This window comes from Salvelinus alpinus, chromosome 30 (genome assembly GCF_045679555.1).
Source record: "Salvelinus alpinus chromosome 30, SLU_Salpinus.1, whole genome shotgun sequence".
Taxonomy (NCBI): Eukaryota; Metazoa; Chordata; class Actinopteri; order Salmoniformes; family Salmonidae; genus Salvelinus; species Salvelinus alpinus.
Window position 1 is genome coordinate 41,570,691 of NC_092115.1, and position 13,894 is coordinate 41,584,584.

Genomic DNA, 13,894 nt, shown 5'->3' on the forward strand with positions numbered 1-13,894 from the left:
ATTGATTGTGAAATGCACCATGCATGAAAGGTCCTAGTTAAGCTGTGATATATTCACCAAAATCCACAGAATGTTCACCTTATACCTTTTTTATGCCGCTGTGAATATATCTAAGACAATGTAAGACTTCATAAGAAAGTAAACGATTCCTGTTGCGCGTGTACTTATGTGCATGTCTGTGTGCACGTGTGTGGGTCTCCAGTATGTAATGTTGGCTAGGTGAGATAAGGGAGGCTGTAATGAGTCACCTCCCCACTACTTGCTGTCCCGGAGGTTCCGGGGCAGGGAGCTGAGAGATGATGTCTTAATGACCACACGCAGACAAACACACACACACACATATCTAAAACCCATCTCCGGCATGATACGATAAGTCTGTCTCAAGTAGGGCTTCACCACACACTGCTTTGAGGAAAGCACCATTTTATAGTGTCCTGAAGTTCTGAATGTTATAAAGACGGAAGTTACAGGAGATTAAAAGGAAAGAACACAGTGCTACCAACATGACATTCTGTTCCACCAAGTCGTTGTAACCAAATGGTCCACGGACCAGGGGTTGAGAAACAATTGGCTCCAGGGACTTGAGTAATGACATCATATAAGTGACTAAACTAGCTTTAGAGTCTGAACCCAATGACACGCTATGTCTAAGGATAGGTAAAACTGATAAAAAAGTATGTGCTGTTAGATTACTGCAATACTGGTCTAATAATACCGTTGCCCACCTGATATGCACTGATCAGCACACAATACGCACTTTTCTTGATTTTGCAGATACACTTCTGTTCGTTGAGCGTTGTCTAACACACCACTGTTTCTAGAGTCACAGGCAGATTGCATGTGTGTAGTAGCTTTACACTGAGTAACGCTTTCTATATGCTGGATCTATTCATGTCAAAAATGTGTTTCCAGCTTTTCTCTTTCTATCCTCCTTTTTGAATTTCACTCAAGTCTAGATGATGTTCATGTTACGTAGGGAACTGGGAACAGGATGCAGTGAACGCAGAAGTTAAAAGTAGTTGTGTTTCACAATGCGTTAATCTAGTAGAGTGACTTTGTGTCAAAGTACAAGCCTGATGAAGGACTAAGTGACAAATGTTGCGGTTTAATAAATGTGTATTTGCAAGTATGAGGGAGGTTCTAGAGAAATAAAAGTCTTTAAAATACAAACATACTGTATGTACATACATGTATTGTATAAGTGTATGTTCAGTATGTGTATGTATTAATTTAGAGTTTTTCTTTTTTTAAGATTTTTTTTGATGTTACTGTCTATCTAGAGACGGGCACTGTAAATTAGTGCAAGCTAAATTGTCATGGTGCAATATCTACCTGTTGTAAATTGCAAAGTGTCAATGTTATTTAATCTGTCCTTACTCAACTAAACATAAAAAAGTCAAAAAATAGTCAGTGAAAAACCCTTACAAAAATAAAGAAAAACAAAACATTCATTATATTAATAATATTAAGTGATATGTTACTATTAGTTCACGAAAGGAGGGGGGGTCCTGTGGGATTATTTAAGGATACTTTTTGATGAGGTAGGGTTTCAGACCTTTTTGGAAGATGGGCAGGGACTCTGCTGTCCTAGCTTTAGGGGGATGGTTCCACCATTGCAGTGCCAGGACAGAGGAGCCTTGACTGGGTGGGAGCTGCCCTCCTGTAGGGGTGGGAGGGCCAAGAGACCAGAGGTGGCAGAATGGAGTACTCGGGTTGGGGTGTAGACTTTGAGCATATCCTGCAGGTAGGGAGGGGCAGGTCCTCTTGCTGCTCCGTAGGCAAGTACCATGGTATTGTAGTGGATGTGAGCTTCGACTGGAAGCCAGCGGAGTGTGTGGAGGAGTGGGGAAACATGGGAGAACTTGGGAAGGTTGAACACCAGGCGGTCTGCAGCATTCTGGATAGGTTGCAGGGGTTTGATGGCACAAGTGGGAAGCCCAGCCAACTGCAAGTTACAGTAGTCCAAGCGGGAGATGATAAGTGCCTCAATTAGGACCTGCAACGCTTCCTGTGTGAGGAAGGGTCGGACTCTACAGAGGTTGTAGAGCATGAACCTGCAGGAGCGGGTCACTGCTTCGATGTTTGCAGACAATGAAAAGGTGTTGTCTAGGGTCACACCAAGTTTCTTTGCACTCTGGGCAGGGGTCACCATGGAGTTGGCAACCGTGAAGGAGAGGTCTTGGAACGGGCAGGCCTTCTCCGGTTGGAAGAGCATCTCCGTCTTGTCGAGGATGATCTTGAGGATGGTGGGACAACATCCAAGCTGAGATATCTGCCAGGCACACATAGATGTGTGTCGACCACCTGGATTTCAGAACGGGGGAAGGGGGGAAGCTGACGCGGCTTCCGCTGACAAAAAAGGGGAGACTGAGGTACTAACACTTACTGCTCATTGCCTAGCAGAGGTCAAGAACACATTTCCCGGCACTAATTGCTGATTTTCTGTGACAGGTGAAACCACTCCCCTTCCAATACAGGCACTGAATACCAAAACAGGAAAGATCACAAATTGCCTTGCCGCTTAATCCTAGTTGTTGTGTCAACTATCAGCTGCAAGTTATTAGCGGTCAGCAATTCACACAGCAAGTAAGCTACTGGGAAGACAGACAGCACTTAAAGTAGATGGCTTTTTCACGTAACTATAATCAGCAACAAATTATATTTTTCAAGACACTGTGTGTGCGTGCGTGTGTACGGAGCCTAGCTGCCTGTTATTTTAGGAAGGTGCTCATGCAGCACAGCTAAGCACATTCTCACTGTCTGTCCTCATAAAGACATGAGCTTTATAGAAGGCTGTGGTAAAACAAGGTGAGGCAGGTATCACAACTCAGGATATGACTCAGATGCAGACACAGGAGGCGGATAGTACAGTTCTCAATAATTATTATAACATGGGGCAAAGGGCAGGTCGAGGACAGGCAGATGTTTGTAATCATGTCAGAGTCAGGCAGGTACAGGACGGCAGGCAGTCTCGGGGTCAGGGCAGGCAGAGGAAACAGAAGACAAAGGCCAGTGAGACAAAAGTTTTATCTTGGACACATGAAATGTAGGATGGATATGGAGGGTGCGGGGAAACAGAGGACAAACAGCATAGGGGCTAAGGATTTTAGAGATGGGGAAGGGTCCGATGAAATGGGGGGAAAGTTTGTTGGACTCCACCCAGAGGGGTAGGTCCCGAGCGGATAGCCATACCCTCTGCCCGAGCTGATAGCGGGGAGCACGGGTCCGGTGGCGATCAGCTTGTCGCCGATACCTGGACATGGTCTTCAAAAGAGCGGACCGGGCTCACTTCCACATACGGCGACAGCGGCGGATTAACTTCTTGGCAGAGGGTATAATGACTTCTTCTTGCTCAAAGAAGAGCGGGGGCTGATATCCCAAGGAACTCTCGAAGGGCGAGAGACCAGTGGCCAGCAGGGAAGGGTGTTAAGGGCCTATTCCACTCACACGAGATGCTGGCTCCAGGTGGTGTGATTGGTGGAGACGAGGCAACAAAGGGCCGTCTCCAGGTCCTGATTGGCTCGATCTGACTGGCCGTTAGATTGGGGATGGAAACCAGAGGACAGGCTGGCTGACTACCCAATGAGGGTGCAGAACGCCTTCCAGAACTGGGACGGGAACTGGGAACACGATCGGAGATCATGTCAACTGGAAGACCATGGATCCGGAAAAAGTGCTGCACCATGAGCTGAGCCGTCGACTTGGCAGAGGGTAACTTGGGAAGGGGAATAAAATGGGCGTCTATAGAAAACCTATCCACCAAATAAAATAAAATTTTACTAGTCACATGCGCCGAATACAACAGGTGTAGACCTTACAGTGAAATGCTTACTTACGAGCCCCTAAACAACAATGTCGTTTAAAAAAAAGGGATAAGAATAAGAAATATAAGTAACAAGTAATTAAAGAGCAGCAGTAAAATAACAATAGCGAAACTATATAAAGAGGGGTAACTGTAAAGAGTCAATTTGCGGGGGCACCGGTTAGTTGAGGTAATATGTACATGTAGGTAGAGTTATTAAAGTGACTATGCATAGATGATAACAACAGAGATGTTATAGAGGGGGAGAGGGGGTGGGGGAAAATCAAAAAGCCTGGCCAGCCATTTGACGAGATGTTCAGGAGTCTTATGGCTTGGAGGTAGAAGCTGTTTAGAAGCCTCTTGGGGTAGACTTGGCACTCCGGTACCACTTGTCATGCGGTAGCAGAGAGAACAGTCTATGACTAGGGTGGCTGGAGTCTTTGACAATTTTAGGGCCTTCCTCTGACACCGCCTGGTATAGAGGTTCTGGATGGCAGGAAGCTTGGCCCCAGTGATGTACTGCGCTGTTATCACTACCCTCTGTAGTATCTTGCAGTCGGAGGCCGAGAAGTTGCCATACAAGGCAGTGATGCAGCCAGTCAGGATGCTCTCGATGGTGCAGCTGTAGAACCTTTGAGGATCTGAGGAGCAATGACAAATCTTTTCAGTCTCCTGAGGGCGAATAGATTTTGTTGTTCCCTCTTCACAACTGTTTTGGTGTGCTTGGACCATGTTAGTTTGTTGTTGATGTGGACACTAAGGAACTTGAAGCTCTCAACCTGCTCCACTGCAGCCCCGTTGATGAGAATGGGGGCGTGCTCGGTCCTCTTTTTCCTGTAGTCCACAATCATCTCCTTTGTCTTGATCACCTTGATCAGCCTGTAGGCTGTCTCGTCGTTGTCCGTGATCAGGCCTATCACTGTTGTGTCATTGGCAAACTTAATGATAGTGTTGGAGTCATGAATGGACGTGCAGTCATGAGTGAACAGGAAGTACAGGAGGGGACTGAGCACGCACCCCGAGGGGCCCTTGTGTTAAGGATCAGTGTTGCGGATGTGTTGTTATCTACCATTACCAGCTGGGGGCGGCCCGTCAGGAAGTCCAGGATCCAGTAGCAGAGGGAGGTGTTTAATCCCAGGGTGCTTAGCTTATTGAGGAGCTTTGAGGGCACTATGGTGTTGAACCCTGAGCTGTAGTCAATGAATAGCATTCTCACATAGGTGTTCCTTTTGTCCAGTTGGGAAAGGGCATTGTGGAGTGCAATAGAGATTGCATCATCTGTGGATCTGTTGGGGCGGTACGCAAATTGGAGTGGGTCTAGGATTTCTGGGATAGTGTTGTTGATGTGAGCCATGACCAGCCTTTCAAAGCACTTCATGGATACTGACGTGAGTGCTACAGGTCGGTAGTCATTTAGGCAAGTTACCTTTGTGTTCTTGGGCACAGGCACTATGGTGGTCTGCTTAAAACATGTTGGTATTACAGACTCAGACAGGGAGAGGTTGAAAATGTCAATGAAGATACTTTCCAGTTGGTCAGCGCATGCTCGCAGTAGACTTCCTGGTAATCCGTCTGGCCCTGCGGCCTTGTGAATGTTGACCTGTTTAAACTTCTTATGGCTGCAATCCCGGTAACGGGATCGATATGACAACAGCCAGTGAAAGTGCAGGGCGCCAAATTCAAACAACAGAAATCTCATAATTAAAATTCCTCAAACATACATGTCTTATACCATTTTAAAGGTAATCTTGTTGTTAATCCCACCAAAGTGTCCGATTTCAAATAGGATTTTCAGCAAAAGCACCACAAACGATTATGTTAGGTCACCGCCAAATCACAGACAAACACAGTCATTTTTCCAGCCAAAGATAGGAGTCACAAAAATCACAAATAGAGATAAAATGAATCACTAACCTTTGATGATCTTCATCAGATGACACTCATAGGACTTCATGTTACACAATACATGTTTGTTTTGTTTGATAAAGTTCATATTTATATAAAAAAGTCTGAGTTTACATTGGCGTGTTACGTTCACTAGTTCCAAAAACATCCAGTGATTTTGCATAGCCACTTCGATTCAACAGAAATACTCATCATAAATGTAGATGATAATACAAGTTATACACATGGAATATTAGATATACCTCTCCTTAATGCAACCGCTGTGTCAGATTTCAAAAAAACTTTACGGAAAAAGCAAACCATGCAATAATCTGAGAAGGCGCTCAGAACAATAGTCAAATTAGCCGCCATGTTGGAGTCAACAGAAACCAGAAGTTACATGATAAATATTCCCTTACTTTTGATGATCTTCATCAGAATGCACTCCCAGGAATCCCAGGTCCACAATAAATGCTTGATTTGTTCGATAATGTCCGTTATTTATGTCCAATTAGCTACTTTTGTTAGCGCTTTTGGTAAACAATTCCAAAGTCACGAAGCGCGTTCCCTAAAAGCTGACCAAATGTCCAAAAGTTCAGTAACAGGCAGTAGAAACATGTCAAACGATGTATTGAATCAATCTTTAGAATGTTGTTAACATAAATCTTGAATAACGTTCCAACCGGAGAATTACATTGACTTCAGATGAGCGATGGAACAGAGTGGAACTCTCATGTGAACGCGCATAGTGAAAGCATGGTCAGGTCATGGCAGACCTGACTAATTCCTGTCTCATTCGGCCCCCCTTCACAGTAGAGGCATCAGACAAAGTTCTACAGACTGTTGACATCTAGTGGAAGCCGTAGGAAGTGCAAACTCATTCATATCCTGCTGTAATTTCAATGGGATCTTGGTTGAAAATCAACCAGCCTCAGAATTTCCACTTCCTGTTTGGATTTTTTCTCAGGTTTTTGCCTGCCATATGAGTTCTGTTATACTCACATACATAATTCAAACAGTTTTAGAAACTTCAGAGTGTTTTCTATCCAATACTAATAATAATATGCATATATTAGCAAATATGACTGAGGAGCAGGCCGTTTACTCTGGGCACCTCTGTGCACCTTTCATCCAAGCTACTCAATACTGCCCCTGCAGCCACAAGAAGCTAAACAGCTTCTACGCCCAAGCCATAAGACTCCTAAACATCTAATCAAATGGCTACCCAGACTATTGTACAAACTAAAGTAACATTCCAACTTAAGCTGAATAACACAACCATGGTAATTTTTTGAGGTTAGTGTAACTATAAATGTCTCCTTATGTAATCATATAAAGTGTGCAGACTAAGAATAGCATGCATAGGTCATCACAGGTCTGTGGAGATCTTTACAATTGCTGTAATAACCTGCTCAGTATCTTGAACGGCATTGAACACTTGCACATTGTATTTTTAATGTAATCTCAACTGCAATCCAGGTCATGTAGTTTTGCTATTAAATGAAGCAGAGTGATAACACATTAATATGTTGTATAAATAAACAAAATATCTGACATTGTATTCCAATTTGGACTTTGTTGTGCCATTAAATGGTTGAAAGTGCAGTCATTGAGTGAAAACTAAACCAAAAATCTGAACTTGTCTTTCCATTGGAATTTGGTTGTTTTAAAATGATTAAAAGCATAGTGATAACATATTTTTAAATTCAGCTAACTTTTGGTTGTATTTGAGAGTAGGGGATAATTAGTTGTAATCTCATTGAGCAAGGTCTCAACAAAATATCACCCAATTATCCATGTTGAAATGACGTGGTGTGCTCAGCGGGCAATGCCTGGGTTTGAGCAGACAGAGCAGTGTTTGGAGCTGGCCAATCAGGCGTGAGGGATGTGAACAAGAACTGACATCAAAGGACGGACACTGCCACCATTCACTAGCATGGCCTACTTCCCCTGAATACACACACACACACAAACACATCCCCTGCCGCAACAAAAGTGTTAATGTCGGGTCGAGGCACTGATGCTGCATGGGTAAGTCCTGCCTTCCATTGTTAGCACAAACAAATATACGCACACTCAAACACAGACACTTGACTCATGCTCGAATGCATGAACACGTACAGTGACCTATACACGTAGGTACATGCACCCCCATGCACACATGCATGTAAACATACACACACTGCCTAAGCTTGTTCCACAGGACCAACATGTGGAAGGGTTTCTCTACCTGCATTCTAGGAAATTACACCATTTGGTCTTTAGTTCTCTAATAATGAGTTTTCTCCTACTAGGATGCATTTTATTTGAACTTTCTTTAGGCAGGGAGGCAGGTTATTTATTTGTTTTGGAAAGTTCCATGTGTATTTTACTGTCTTCCTTGCTACAAAAAAATGCAACATTGGAACAATACAGATGAACTCCATTTGACTCAAACAGGAAGTAGAGGGTATAGAGAGAACACAGCATTTCTTGTCCATGTGTCACTGTGATTGGTCAACATTCGGTCAGCAGGCAGAGAGAAGCCCCTTGTGTTGGCAGGCTGCCCCTTTTCCTTTCCAACAGGATAGAAAAAGCTGAACATCTGCAGCCATGCAATTGTCTGTAGTTTGTTCTGTAACTATATGTTTTAGAGTAGCTGTTTAACTAACCTGATGTGTCAACGGCTCCCGTTCTCACTGTTAACGACACAGAAATAAAATGCCTCCTGTATGCAGATGATCCGGTACTGCTGTCCTCCACAAAAGAGGGGCCACAGCAACATTTAGATCATCTGAAACAGTTCTATCAGACCTGGGCAGTGACAGTCAATCTTAAAAAGACAAACATTATGATATTCCAGACAAGGTCCAGATGTACAGGAAACTGATGTACTTTTTACTGGACTCCACTCATATAGAACACACACACACCAGCATATGTTTGGGACAAAACATTTACTTTAACCTGGCCGTGAATGAACTGAAAGACAAAGCAAGGGCTTTCTGTGCTATTAAAATACCTAATACCTATCCACCAAATGTTACAATACTTTAAAAACAAGTGACCCCCACTCCTATCATTACAAAGCCCTCAAATTCAAGAGGTTACCATAGAGAAGAGTCCCCTCAGCCAGCTGGTCCTGAGGTTAAGTTCACTTACCACAACCAAACCAAGAAATCCTCAGAATATCTGGCCCATCTAAATTATCACAAACCAAAAAAATATAAATATTCCACCTATTGGAATGACACCACAAAAAGTAAACTTCAATGCTATTTGGCTCTAAATAGACAGTACATGGTGGCAGACTATCTGACCAACGTGACTGATAGAAAACAGACTCAGTGAGCACAGCCTGGCCATAGAAACTGTCCGTCACAGGCAGATCTGGCTACCCAGAGAGGACAGGTTGTGGTCATTTTGCCCTCAGAGTGAGGTCGAGACAGAGCTGCATTTTCTCCTACACACAGACTTACGGGAAATTTCCTTCACCAAAATTGAAAACAAATACAACGATTTTGAAAAAAGTATAGAAAATAAGAAAATCCAATATCTATTTGGATAATAAACCCTTTGTGCTGTATTAGCTGCTAAATATGTAGCTTCCTGCCACACCTACAGTGCATTCGGAAAGTATTCAGACCCCTTTCCTTTTTCCACATTCTGTTACGTTACAGCCTTATTCTAAAATGCATTAAATAAAGACAATTCCTCATCAATCTACACACAATACCCCATAATGACAAAGTGAAAACAGTTTTTTATAAATCTTTGCAAATTTATGAAAAAACAAAAACAGAACAACATTATTTAGGTAAGAATTCAGACTCTTTGCTATGAGACTCGAAAATGAGCTCAGGTGCTTCTTGTTTCAATGTATTATCCTTGACATGTTTCTACAAATGGATTGGAGTCCACATGTGGGAAATCTAATTGACTGGACATGATTTGAAAAGCAAACACCTGCCTATATAAGGTCCCACATTTGACAGTGCATGTCAGAGCAAAAACTAGGCCATGAGGTCAAATGAATTGTACGTAGAGCTCTGAGACAGGATTGTGTTGAGGCACAGATCTGGGGAAGGGTACCAAAACTTTTCTGCAGCATTGAAGGTCCCCAGTTTGGCCTCAATCATTCTTAAATGGAAGAAGTTTGGAACCACCAAGACTCTCCATAAAGCTGGATGTCCGGCCAAACTGTGCAATCGGGGTTGAAGGGCCTTGGTCAGGGAGGTGACCAAGAAACCAATGGTCTGCCAGAGCTCCAGAGGTCCTCTGTGGAGATGGGAGAACCTTGCAGAAGGACAACCTTCTCTGCAGCACTCCACCAATCAGGCCTATATGGTAGATTGTCAAGACTGAAGCCACTCCTCAGTAAAAGGCACATGACAGCCCACTTGGAGTTTGCCAAAAGTCACCTAAAGAATCTCAGACCATGAAAAACAAGATTCTCTTGTCTGATGAAACCAAGATTAAACACTTTGGCCTGAATGCCAAGCGTCACGTCTGGAGCAAACCAGGCACCATCCCGTCGGTGAAGCACGGTGGTGGCAGCATCATGCTGTGGGGATGTTTTTCAGCGGCAGGGAATGGGAGACTAGTCAGGATCAAGGGAAAAATAAACGAAGCATAGTACAGAGAGAGAATTGATGAAAATCTGCATCCAGAGCGCTCAGGACTTAAGACTGGGGACTAGGTTCAGCTTACAACAGGACAACGACCCTAAGCACACAGCCAAGATAACGCAGGACTGACTTCGTGACAAGTCTCTGAATGTCCTTGAGTGGCCCAGCAAGAGCCCGGACTTGAACCTGATCAAACATCTCTGGAAAGACCTGAAAGGCTCCCCGTCCAACCTGACAGATCTTGGGAGGATCTGCAGAGAATAATTGCAGAAACTCCCTAAATACAGGTGTACCAAGTTTGTAGCATCATACCCAAGAAGACTCGAGGCTGTCATCGCTGCCAAAGGTTCCTCAACAAAGTACTGAGTAAAGGGTCTAAATACTTATGTACAGTTGAAGTCGGAAGTTTACATACACTTAGGTTGGAGTCATTAAATCTCGTTTTTCAACCACTCCACAAATTTCTTGTTAACAAACTATAGTTTTGGCAAGTCGGTTAGGACATCTCCTTTGTGCATGACATAAGTAATTTTCCAACAATTGTTTACAGACAGATTATTTCACTTATAATCCACTGTATCACAATTCCAGTGGGTCAGAAGTTTACATACACTAAATTGACTGTGCCTTTAAACAGCTTGGAAAATTCCAGAAAATGATGTCATGGCTTTCGAAGCTTCTGATAAGCTAATTGACATAATTTGAGTCAATTGGAGGTGTACCTGTGGATGTATTACAAGGCCTACCTTCAAACTCAGTGCCTCTTTGCTTGACATCATGAGAAAATCAAAAGAAATCAGCCAAGATCTCTGATTTTTTTTTGTTGAAAAAATTAAATCCTAAAACAACAGCAAAGGACATTGTGAAGATACTGGAGGAACCAGGTACAAAAGTATCTATATCCACAGTAAAACGAGTCCTATATCGACATAACCTGAAAGGCCACTCAGGAAGGAAGAAGCCACTGCCCCAAAACCGCCATTAAAAAGCCAGACTACGGTTTGCAACTGCACATGGGGACCAAGTTTGTACTTTTGGAGAAATGTCCTCTGGTCTGATTAAACAAAAATAGAACTGTTTGGCCATTATGACCATCGTTATGTTTGGAGGAAAAAGGGGGAGGCTTGCAAGCCGAAGAACACCATCCCAACCGTGAAGCACGGGGGTGGCAGCATCATGTTGTGGGGGTGCTTTGCTGCAGGAGGGACTGCTGCACTTCACAAAATAGATGGCATCATGAGGTAGAAACATTTGGTGGATATATTGAAGCAACATCTCAAGACATCAGTCAGGAAGTTAAGCTTGGTCACAAATGGGTCTTCCAAATGGACATTGACCCCAATAATACTTCCAAAGTTGTGGCAAAATGGCTTGACAACAAAGTCAAGGTATTGGAGTGGCCATCACAAAGCCTTGACCTCAATCCTCACATTCTTAAAATAAAGTGGTGATCCTAACTGACCTAAGACAGGGAATTTTTACTAGGATTAAATGTCAGGAATTGTGAAAAACTGTGTTTAAATGTATTTGGCTAAGGTGTATGTAAACTTCCGACTTCAACTGTAAATGTCACTTCAGCTTACATTTTTTAAACTACTGGTATCAGTAATGTAACTTTTGAATTACCAATACTTAGTAGCGTAATCTGATTACTTAACATTACTTTCCCCTTTAGAGGCATTAGTAGAAGACAAAAAGGATCCATCAAACGCATTTGGTGTGTCATCATAGTGGTCTCTAACTTGTGGTCAGACTTGGTCAGGTGGAACAAACTTAAACTTGTGCTTTTTTCAATGCTGAATGGAATTTCACTGAGAAAACATAAAGGTGTCATGTATTTTTTCTCGCAAATATCCTTTCTGAATGTAAAAGTAATCCAAGAAGTAATTATCTAGTTTTTCAAAAGTATCTGTAATATGATTGAAATATTTGTTTGCTGGTAACGTAACTGATTACAGTTACAGTTTTTGTTATCTGATTATATGTAAATGATTACATGCGATCAGTTACTCCCCAACCCTGTGTATGATAAGGAAATCCTGCTGGTTTTTTCCCTGCTGAAAAAAAACTGCATACACCAGCATAAATTTCAAGCTGGTCCATGACTGTCTATTCTGGGCAGTGCTGGTCTAGCTGGTTATGATGGTTTAACAGGATGATTTAGCTGGTTATGCTTGTTGAAAGCTAGCTAACGTTACCTCCCATCAGCCTGAGTTGAGTTCACCTTAGCCTAGCTAAGTGGACTGTAGCTAATTTCTAGAAAATAACTAGCTATATAATTGCTAGCTATATTTTAAAGACTAGTTACTAACTAATGAACACTTTTTGTCAAACTACTTTGTTCCCGTACCTGATAGAACAAGTTGGCAATATACCTAAATGCCCCTATTTATTTTTATGCAAATAGGCTGTGTTGGCTTGGTATAATTTGTCTGATTAGGCTGTGCACATGTACCTGAGTGTTTCATTAGTTAGCTAAGTTATCGACTGACTAGGCTCATTCTTATTCACGTTGCATTTCAGGCGGAGAGGGAGTTGGATCACAGAAAGCCGCATGCTGCAGACAGACCAGGGCCCGTATTCACAAAGCATCTCAGAGTAGCAGTACTGATTTAGGGTCAGTTTTGCTTTTAAAGACCACAATGAATATGATTACATTGACAAGGGGGCGCTGGTCCTAGATCAATATTCCTACTCTTCAGACGCTTGGTGAATACGGGGCCCTGGAATTAAGCTGTTGCCTAATACATTGCACAGCAGTCGCTTCAGTACATTTTAGTTGACACGCCTGGGTGATGTGTCTGCTATACATGAATAAAAAGGCATTCATCCTGGACATAAGACTAACGCTGATTTGAGACATTTCGAATCATAAACTCTAAGTGCTTTCTTAAATGTTGAAGTTACCACAGAAGTCATTAAATAAACTGAAGACCGACATGCTAAACATGAAAAGTTGTTGTTTTGTAATCTAACAACTGAAAAATGAAAATGAAAAATGAAAACTTTATTGCATCTGGTCATGCCCAAATGTGGAGGCCTTGATAGATCCATCCTTCCTCAGCGAACTGTCTGTGGATAGCTGACAACAGGGTGGCAGGTTTTTTCATGTGCTGCTCTTTCCATGTCATCAGCCAGCCTTAGCTCGGACAACACCTGCCAGTCTGCACAGCGTGATATCAACCCAGAGCATATTGGACTGCTTCTCTCTACCATATAACCGGATTCCTGCCCGTCTGGATCTCATTACACCGGATCATTACTCCGGATCATCGCAGCTAGCTAGCTGCAAACAAGTGGCTAGTGTTAGCTAACACCTCTGTCCCGAAGCAAGCACCAGCTTGACTTGAGCTAGCCTCGAGCTAGGCCCATATACCAGCTAATTCTATGGCTACAATACCTCCTTTGCCAATTGGCTTGGACCCTTTATTGTCAACACGGAGCCCCGCCAATCCATCACAACTGGACTGCCGATGTGATCGCCCAATTTGGTCTCAACAGGCTATTATTTTCTGATGTTGCCGAAGAACCATCTACTAGCCCCGGCCCGCTAGCTTTTCTGTATGCTGCGTCCCCTGCTCGCATAGCGTAGTAGTGACTA